This window comes from Schistocerca gregaria, chromosome X (assembly GCF_023897955.1).
Source record: "Schistocerca gregaria isolate iqSchGreg1 chromosome X, iqSchGreg1.2, whole genome shotgun sequence".
Classification (NCBI taxonomy): domain Eukaryota; kingdom Metazoa; phylum Arthropoda; class Insecta; order Orthoptera; family Acrididae; genus Schistocerca; species Schistocerca gregaria.
Window position 1 is genome coordinate 478724929 of NC_064931.1, and position 11024 is coordinate 478735952.

At 35.0% G+C, this 11024-nt stretch overlaps 1 protein-coding gene across 2 annotated transcripts in view; it reads left to right on the forward strand.

The window, feature by feature from the left end:
• LOC126298908 (protein FAM91A1) overlaps positions 1-9650 on the forward strand; it is a 148089-nt gene extending 138439 nt beyond the window's left edge. For both annotated transcript variants that reach the window (XM_049990450.1, XM_049990451.1), the window contains one exon: positions 5118-9650. The gene's annotated coding sequence lies outside the window, so the exon portion shown is untranslated. The remainder of the gene's footprint in view (positions 1-5117) is intronic.
• The last annotated feature ends 1374 nt before the right edge of the window (positions 9651-11024 follow it).

The following is an 11024-nucleotide window of genomic DNA, read 5'->3' on the forward strand; positions in this document are numbered from 1 at the left end:
CATGTTCTGAATGAGAGTTAGGCGAAAATTTTTCTCCGTTTGAAAATCTTTGCAGCCGCTTCTTTAGTACATCAAATTCTGCACAGAAATTCGAGTCATCTTAGATTTAAAAATCTAGTCAGTTGCCGTGCTTCATTTTTGACTGTATCACTATTAGGAATAAGAATAATACGAATATAAACATGACATGATATGTATATTCTTCCGCGTTTGCTGTTGTCTCACTCTAGTTTCGTAGTTTATTAGGCAGACAGGATTTAAATGAGATAGCAGCAAACACGAAAGAATACATGGCAAAATGTTTATGTTCGTATTATTCTTATGGCGAAGAGAATACTGTATGTGATTCACATTTCATCACGTTCCTATTAGCAACCATCTCTTCTCCTATTAGCAACTATCTCTTCTCACAGGTAGGAAAAAATTCAGAACGTAGATTTGGCCATATTGACAAACATCCCAAACAGTTTTGCCAGTCGGATTTTCGTAGTACATTGAAATTCTGCTACATTTGAAGATGAACAATACGGAATTTGTATTTACTTCATTGGATAATGTATGAAAATGTAGTGGTTGATACTCGGGGCGGAGAAAAAAAAGCTGGTCTTCCACCTATTTTTAAATTTATTTACTGACACAGAGGTTTTGGCCCCAGTATTTATCTTTGTGCCTACAAAGCATGCCTATGTAGCGCTACATATATTTGACGGCAGAAGTTAGTTGTGGCGGCACCTACCAACATTTTTCAGAACTTCCGCTTGCTTTGCACTCAATTTTAAGCTGCAGGTAGTTTTTTGGTTTGCAAAAACCGGAAAAAAATGCTGCTTAGATTCGAGAAAATACGGTACTAATGGAAATGAAGACTTTCCAAAAGTAATCCCAGAAGAGGAACTTGTTCAAAGCCAGTCAGTGTATGAAGAAAGGAGAGGTATCAGGAGACGATGTTTTGATAGAAAGTGTTGGATCTGGAAGAAAAGTAATGCAAAAGGGACTTACAATATTATTTACTGAATGTGTACAGAGTAAACCAGTTTCTCCACTGTGGAACGATGGTGTAGTTTTTCTATTTTAACAAGAAAGGAGGAACTAGAGTCCTGTCAATCCTATCTCTGTAATATGAAAGATGTTCACTAATGTTATCCCCAGCCAACAGAAAAAAATTGCAGGATTTCAGTTGGGAATATCCACTGCAATAGGTGAGTGGTCAGCATGGCAGACTATCATGGGAGGGGCCCAGATTCAGTTCCTGGCCGGATCAGATATTTTCTCCACTCAGATGGTGGGTGTTGTGTTGTCTTGTCTTGTCTTGTCTTGTCTTGTCTTGTCTTTATCATCATTTTATCCTCATCAACATGCAAGTCACTGAAGTGGTATCAACTGAAAGGACTTGCAGCCAGTGGGAGGTCACAGTCTCTCACACATTAAATTTCATTTCATTCATGTTGGAAAAGGAACAAGCTAGCTTAAAAACTGTGTATAACACAACAAAACATTTGTAAGTCAGGAACAAAATTATAGAATGGAGCAATGAGTTTGAATTACCAGAAGAAGGCCTCATCTTTGACATAGCATGGATGGTAGGGAAGCCAAGGTATGGGAACATCTCCCAAATTCACATGGTATATACACCAAGAACATGTTATACAAGAAATCCATGACAAGACTTCATGGTTTATATAGCTTGATAATAGAAAAATTTCAGAGAAGTGATAAATATAACGAAAAAGGCGAATGATGAACAAGAAAACAGAGCTACATTTACATCTACCTTCAATTCATCAGTCTTGCCCAAACTTGTAAATGCTGGCTTCTTTCACCTAAATGACGCATGCTCCTAATCCATTTGGCTAAAAACTTATCGTTATTTCATGTAAGGACCGTGTATCACGTGAAAAAACATGAAGAAATGAATATGAAATCAGAACACCTTATTAACTGTTATACATTTATGTAAACTGTTGCAGAAATCATGAAGTTGAGATCCAAGACTTCTGATATTTATATTAAAACCATATAGCAGAACCAGTAAGTCCCACAAACAACACAGTAACCATTGTAGCATCACCACCTTATGAAAAGATGGGGTAAAATAAAATGTGTGGAGTATTAAATGGATTCTGGGTACATATGGAATAATTCGTATTTATAGTACAAGGTACAGTTATGCACTTGTGTTAATAGAAATTGTAACCACTGCAGAAAGGGCAGCTACAGCTGGGGCAAAACTATAAGAACAATAGCCATCTTTGCTCATGGAACATACCATTATCCCCCTTCTCTCCTCTCCTCCCACCATTAATCTACAAGCGAAGAGTGTTACATTGAATTTATACCAGAAGATAACTATATGTTCCCTCTGCCTGTCTACTGGTGGGTTGGAAGATTCAAAAGGGTCTGTGTAACATTATATACAGCTCCCCTGCTCATTCCACCTTTGTATGTTGAACTATTAAGAACCACCTGTTGTCAGAGGATGTGTATCTCCTGAACATGGAGCAGAGCAGACACTTTGCAGTATGATAGTCATTCTCTGCCATTGGCATTTCTTTGTTTCCTTATACCCTCAAACCAATTGCTTTGTGAAAGTGGTGAAGTTTTAAGGGTCCTGTGACTATTTCCTGATCTAGATATATTTGCTAGACATAGGAGCACCCAATATTAAACTACGGAGATTGGTATTCAGCAAAATAAACTCTACAATGTATCACCAGTTATCTTTGTTTGAACATAGAGACAACATCCAAGAATATATGGATCATAACAACAACAACAACAACAACAACAACATCATCATCAACAACAACAACAACAACAACAACAACAACAACATGATCTGTCACACTGCCAATAAATCCATGACAAAATCTTACAGACAGCTCAGAAAATAGTATGAAACTTGATAGAGTGACAAGTTCCACTCTGCAGTCTAAGACAGAAGGTCTGATCTGCAAGGGTTCAAGAACAGCCAATTATGAAGGCTAAAACCTGATTGTATTGTTGTGAGCATTGTAATTGAACCAAAGTGTTACCAGTTGTTGCTGTGAGGAGGTCCAAACATTGTAAACCATTTTAAAAAATCATGGACTATGAGGTAAAAAATCAGAAACATGTCAGTTGAGAAGCTGAAGGTGTTCTGTTAATACTGTTATAAAGAATGGGATCTTCCTGGCCAGACACCTGTGGAGAATTTTGCTCAATCACTGTCATCAAGACTCCAGCTTTGTCATCCCCAACCAAACACTGAGAGAAGCAGTCAGGACTTCTGCAGATGCAAACAGTTAAGTTCACAACTGCACTTTCTCAGTGTGGCAACTGAATTTGGTAATGTGTGCAACATGTAACACGCTGTCAGGTGTGAAAAATCTACTGTTGTGTGTTACAGTACTGCTCCAGAAATGCTTCAGACATTTTCCCTGATCATAATGCTATATATGAAATAGGACAGTTTCTCAACTCACGCAAAGACTATTTAAATGTCCGCCCCTGTTTTAAATTATAAAGATTTGAACATGTTTTTGGTTCTCATTTCAAATGATAACCATATGTAATCCTGAAGGTATTGTAGTGGACTAGGTTTGACTGAGAGAAGTCTACTGTGATTCCCATACTGCCTTTAAGATGATTCAACAGATGCACCCACTGGAGGAAATAATATGGACGATCAAATAGTTCCTTCTTCTGCTATGAATTCAAGAGAAGGAATTAGCATTCTGCTGTGTAAGAGTGCATGTTGGTACGTGTAACAATGACATGTCAAGATTCCTGTGAAGTGGGTGTTTTATGGAAGGCTATTGCCTGTCCTACAATATTAGATGTAAGCAACAATTGTTGATGCTGTACAACAGTTCCCTTGTGGGTGGTTGTTTATGCTGGCAATGCTGGATTTTAATCAGCTGTTGGCTGATGAATACACATCCTCCGTTGGACAAAAGTATGTGGTTGATAAAGGAAAAAAATGTCCAGCAGTTGCACATATCTTTATTTTGTTTTTTATATGGAATTAGATGCTGAACATAATAAACTAAAATATCTAGCTTAGCTTCTTCAAGCAGGCAGTACCTCCAGCACTGTAAAATTTTGTGTCACGCTCTTGGATTTCTTGGCACAACAGAGAGCTCTTGACGGCAACAAAGCTATTCTGAAAGTAACCAATAAGACGCCATGCAGTGGACACAGTACTGCACGTGGCATTGTGTAAAACCAAAACGTATGTCAGGAAGTGCTGTGTTTGGCTGTTGATTACGTAAGAACACTGAGAAGGGAAGTTTAACTATCCCAACAAAGGGAAATTACTCATAGCCAACTTTACAACAATATGTCAAAGAAGACAATAAAGAAAGCTGACACTACATGAAAGAGTGGCTTTTTTCTGCCTTCCTCTGGTTCATTGTGCAGTAGTGAGCTAAGTAATATGGAAGGTAGTCTAACTCATTACTAAAGGAGACCCACAGTCCATAACTGAATGCCTGGTGTTACCTTTTCTGAGTACTTTTTCTAACAGAGAAGGTTACATTCTTCTCACTATAAATTAAAACTCTAAAAGTTATGCTCACATTTTCTTACATTCAAACATGTTAAGAAATGTTTGATAAATGTATGAGATGGACACATTACAGCAGTCTGGGCCTCCAGGGATAGAATACCATCCCTCCCCCTCTCATAGGGCTTAGGAGCCACGGAGTATTTAAGCAGGAAGCTGAATTCAAGTGAGACCTTGTTGGACTTTCTGTTAACTAGTAATTTAACAAAAGTACCAAATTGTATTTCCCTGTGGTTCTGGTTTTTTGTGAAAGATATAATTGTAACCTATATTCCCATTTGTTGCTTTTACTACCACCACCACTACTACTACTACTACTACTACTACTACTAGTAGTAGTAGTAGTAGTAGTAGTAGTAGTCAGTGGCTAGTTTTGAAAACAATTTTTAATTTCATTGTGCAAGTAGTAGTAGTAGTAGTAGTAGTAGTAGTAGTAGTACTGCCACTACTACATGCACAATGAAATTAAAACTTGTTTTCAAAACTAGCCATTGACATTTGGCTTTGCCCATCATTTTATGAGTACCTAATTCCTGAGATTTTGCCTTTTTCATATCTGGAACCTTTTTCTTTTCAGGTAGCTGTTTCTCAAGCAGACTGACATTTCCTGATCTTCGGTTGGATTCTTTGACAAAGAGAAATTCTGTGTTGCATAATATTCAACTATCCACCAAATATCAATTTGAATGAGTTTTTAAATTCCACTTGCAGTCAGAGGTACAAAATGCTATCTCTGATTGTTCTCTTGTGTGACAGCTTAAACAGAATTTAGTTTCTGTACAATTCAATCTATATTTTGTTTAGTTTTGTTTATTTGAGTATATACCTGTAGCTACTTTTACACCATTCCTTCAACAGCTGCCCTTCATTGTTGGTGCCAATAGGTTCAGCAGTGTGTTATCACCATTACTGTATTCTAATCCTAGTTTTGTCCGACCAGGTAGATAATAGCAGACTGCAGTTATCAGTTGTCATTACAGTACCAATGACATGTTTGTAACATTACATTTTAAGATATATGTATTACTCTATGGGCAAATATTTATTTCCAATAATATTGTAGTAAACTTTAATTTTATTGCTTTTGTTGGGCAATACAATATTGTTCTTTAATGGTATTGTTTGTTGATGTTCTTTTTCAACATATGTGCAATTGATATAATTTGACTTTGGTGCTTTTTCTCATTGCCAGATACTTATAGGGAGTTAGAAGTGAAAGCATTGTAATTCTATCTCACATTTTAGTATTGTTGTTGTAGATCATCACAGGAGCCTGTTGGAAAAAAATATTTAGTATTCTTTAAATTTAGTGGTTCATGTTCCTAGCTGTTCAATCAAACAGCTTTGTGCAAATTGTCTGGGCTTCATTCTTTGGTACAATTATATTAGATGTGTGACTATTGAACTCTAATGATTGTTGCTCTGTTTGGAAGACTCATCATCTGCTTCCATTGTCATGTGTATTTGTATGTAAAAGTTTTCTCTTTTGTTTTTAAAGATGCTATGCCTGAAACAATCTGAGCTTTCATGGCCTAAGTGTGTTGTGTAATAAGCAGGTGCAACATTTCTCATAAGGCTACATGGTTTTCTTCTATTGGTATTTTGTAAGGTACACATGGGAATAATAGCTATTGTGTATAACATTTTTAGTTTTATCTAAGTATTTGTATGACATGGACCGATCTGTTCAGTGTGTAAACTGAAAGATTAAATTTCACATAAAATGAATAATTGAAGTAACATAGACCACATATGTTTGTAGATTTCTGTATCAGGTAAACTGACATGGTTTCAGAGCGGATTATCCTCAAATGTCCCTTTTTTTTCAGTGTGTTATGTCAAAACCTTGTGCTTTCTGTCTGTTACACCATTTGCTGTTTTGACCTAGTATTCTCATAGTCAGGTATCAATCACAGCTTTTATTGGCAGAGATGAATATATAATTTAAAGTTCAAAATAGTATAATTATCATAAAAATCTCAATTTTCATACAATAAATTGCAAGAAGGCATGAAGGACATGGTGTACTGATAAACACATCATTCCACTTTTCTTAGTTGTAGATAATGTGATGATATTGATAATCTGCATATTTTGGCAAAAACTGTACCTTCATTAAATTAAATAATTGCATCCCTTTCTTTACATCCATGTGGTATTTATAACTGACTGGCAGCTACACAAGCTGATTGCATAATTTGGAATTTTTGCTTGTGAAAGTACAATGTTAGTATGGTTTCTTTTAGGTTTGTATTCTCACTGTTTCTTAAGTGAGGATGGTTGGAATAAAAATTATTCTTTTCATGCTGTATTAGAATATTCTTGTTCAATAAATCAGAATTATATGTAATGTGCTCATAAACTGACCACTGTAGAAGAAAACTGCAGTAACTGCAAGTATGTTTAATATTACAGTGTCAGTTATCTTTTTGTATGTTCAAGAAATATGGAATATAAAATTGGCAATATTCATTAAAATGACACACAGCAGCAACTTGTGGAACTGAAATATGTGGCACACCTGTTCTAGGTTTGTAGATATGGTGATAATTTGTAATTATTTGATTACAGTTGTAAGTTCTGTACAAACAGGTGGTCCATCTGTGATAGCAAAACCATTCCATGTGTGATGCTTATTTGTACTAGTACACAGTTTAACTTATGGAACCATATATTTATGTTATTGAGTAAATGTCCTTATGCTTTGGTTGTACAGCTGTATATATTTAATTCTTTTCTAGTCATTTTGAAAAACAGAGTTTTTGAAAGTGTGTTGGCTTCAGTGTTTATAACAACAGGTATTCATCTTGAAATTTTGCAAAGATTTTCACTGAAGTCCATCAAAGCAGAGTTAGTACAATCAAATATCTTTGATAAGTGCAAATGGTGCTAGAAGAGAAGTTAACTACTGAACAAAGTTACTTAACCCCAGTGACTTACATGTCATGATAGTGTAAAATTTAACTGTGTAATATTATTTTATTGATGTAGTGTCTTTTGTATGTGTTAGGGAGAGGGTTATGGGAAACTGCATCATAAATATCTTCATGTGGTAGTAATCTCTGTGGGGCAGTGTTCTGATAGAATTTTGTCAGTGACATCACAGATGACTATAGTTGTGATTATTGACTGCTACTTTAATTTTCATGTGATAACAAGCAGTAAGAGTATTGTCAGTTATGTTGACATCACATTATATTTGTACTTGAGACTTCTGATAATGTACCTTAAACAAATAAGTACTTTGGATTAAGTACAGTTAAGTAGTGACTGGTACATGAGTGTTGCCATAGGTGCTTTCCTTCCCATTCTGATAATGTTTTGTTTTGTGGTGGTACTTCATATTTAATCATGAAATGTGGCACAGAAACATTACAGTTACATTTATTCAGTAATATGCATCTGTCACTATCATTTCCAAAACTCAGTAATATGCCTAGTAACTGATTACAGTAACACATGTGCCCACATAGCTCTTTTGCAACAAGTATAGGCAGTATGAAAACTGTGTAATGGCCAGTCACTACTTAAGACATTTTACTGTTAGGCTTTATGTAATTAATTAGTAGGAATAACAAAATTAATTAATTCATTCCATTAGAAAGCTTTTTTTCCCCAAATTTAGTTTTAAAGTATTGAATTTCAAAGTTATTTGAAGTGTCCAGAAACAGTCTGTGATGGCGATATATGTAATGGCATAATTTGTGAAAGAATGAGGACTCTTTTTGGTGCATATTTGGATTAAAGTATCAAGTGAAATGTGATATGTAGTAAATATATTTCATCAAACTGGCATACAATATGTTGTTTGATTTTTCTTGTTGCATTGACTAGCCAAATATTCTAATTGAAATTGTCATAGTAGTTGTTACTTATGTTATTTTATAAATTTGCGTGTTTACATATTTAAAGTATTTATGTTCAGCTGTAGCTGATACCAAAATTTGGAGAGAACAAATGCATATGAACATACAGAGGCAGTTTAATTTAACAGACGGCTAGCAGTAAACAAAATAAATGACACATTTTAAGGTCATAAGAGTTATTTCGATGTAACAATGCAAAATAAAATTGTTTAGTTATGGAAAGAGAAAAATGTGACAGTTTTTTAGTATCCTGCACAGTCAATAAGTCTATCAGATTTGGAAAAATGAGCATATGTTTTATTTGCTTACTGTCTATTTTGTATGTAATTTCTTTTGAGTGATAAGGAGCTAATGAAATAAATTGGTAGGCATTTGTCCACTGTGTGTGTACTCATCAAACGACTGCATAATGTGATCCACAATTTTCACACATCATTGCATTACATTTCACTCTATTTTGTGAATGTTTTCAGATGTCTTTCTGTTGTACCAGTTTCTCATATAGAATTATTTTATTTATTTTTGTTGACATTGTTTAAGTGTCTGAGCTGTGAACTTTTACCTGTGATGTACACATTACAAGTGTTAAAACTTGCATGGAAATTTGCACACGTAGTGGAAAAATGTTGTAAAATGCCTTGTACAGGTCATTTCTCTTGTTGAAAATGAGAAAATTAGTTATTTGGAGTAGATGTGGTTAATTTTCATTTGACATCACACCAAATATTAATCATCTCATTAGTTTTGGTACTCAGAAACTGCAATTCTTCATAGTAATGTCAGTTATTCACATATTTTTGTGCAAATTCCTTTACTTTCTGTTAAAGACTTAAATATTGTTCCCTACTTGCCAGTAAATAGCATCAAGTACTTACAGTTCCCCAGTTGCAAGAATGGCTCTTGTTCAGTGTATCAGCTGAAACAATACAGTGTATGTAATCACATCTCTGGTAGTATAGAAAGTAATGTTTGTGACATTAAAATGCATGTCAATTTTGCTGTCCAGTCACCTGTGCAGAGAACAAGAAATAATGAAAGTGTTTAACTTCCAGACCAGGAAGTGTATCTCACCTTTTAATACAGTAAGATGTAATAGCTCAGGCTATACATGTAAGACCTTTGAATGTAAAAGAAAGATATTTTTGTATAAGACAGTTTTTTATTCTGTACCAAATTGAATAAAATGTTGAAGTAACACTGTATGGGTGTTTGTAACCCATCAGTAAAGACTCAGTGGAATGTTAGTTTTGTATTTACTGAACACATTAGTGCCTTTAGATGATGATAATTTTTTCTGGCTTTGAACAAAACTGCTACTACTGGAGCTAAATGGAGAAGAACTGTTACTGACAAAATGACACAAATTGAGCTCTAATTTTATTTCTCTCTCTATCCCACTCCCCCCCTCCATTACAGCAGAAATCCTTAATTCAGTTCTCCTGAGTGCATTGTTATACTTTTTTCATTAAGAGTTGTATTAGCAATATAACCCGTGTCCTTTTTACTGTCATTTCATATTTAAGTTGTTGTTGGTAAAAATTTTATAAGAAAACCAGGAAAAAAAAAACATTCTTGGAACATGCAACACAACTTTAGTATGTGGAAAACAGTACAGTGCATTTATTTCTAAAGATGGTTTAAACTTAGTTTGTGCAGTATAATTCCTTTTTTGTTAATAATAATTTGAATGGAAAGTCAAAGCACACATTCTGTGTTTGTTATGTGTATCAGGCAAAAATGTGGCCATTCAAAACATACAAGGGACTATTCTTCTGCCACAGTATGTGTGATGCACTTGATAGTGATTTGCAGATAAATATGTAAATCCTGCCTACTGTAATCAAATAGAGCAGTTCTGACTTTAAAAACAGTTCATTGATTATTATGTGCGCTCAGAAAGGGCAGCCCCATATTTAAAATTGGGTAAATTATTAAGAGTAATTTAGGGGAAAAAAATACTTTGGTTTATTGACAAAAGGGCACTATATCAAATAGGGATTTTTGAGCAAGAATTAAGGAGCTGATCCAAGTATACAGCCTCTGTGTGGAGGAGAACAACTGATAGGTATTAACAGGAGAACTGTGAATGGTTTCAGCCATGACGTGTGAAATTTACTAAGGCTACTGGTGCACCATAAGCATCAGAAAAAATGTCTTCTGCCATAGAGTGGGGTAGAGCAAATGCACACAGGAAGCCGTCATTCTGGCTATGATCAGAACACCGAGAGAGAACTCTCAGCTTGAATGACTTCACAGAAAAACCTGGAGTCATGTACACACCTTGTATGAATCTTTGCGAGGGGAGAACCACACTGGTTGGAGTTGACACTCTTCTCTGAACTTAGACAAAAAGGATAATAAGGAAATAAAAGTGACAAGTTCATACCAAGTTTCAGAATGAAACAGCCATGTTTTAAACATAATTTGTTGTTGGAATTAAGAAAGTAATATGAAAAGTTGACATGTGGAAGCAAATAGAGGCAAGTGATAGAGTGTAGTAACCTGAACCAGCTAAAAAAAGTACACACTTATTAGTAAGTGAACAGAAAAGCATTTCTAAAATAAAAAAAAAACAGGCAAAGACAAATCCATTAGTGTGTCTGCCACAGTTAAATGCA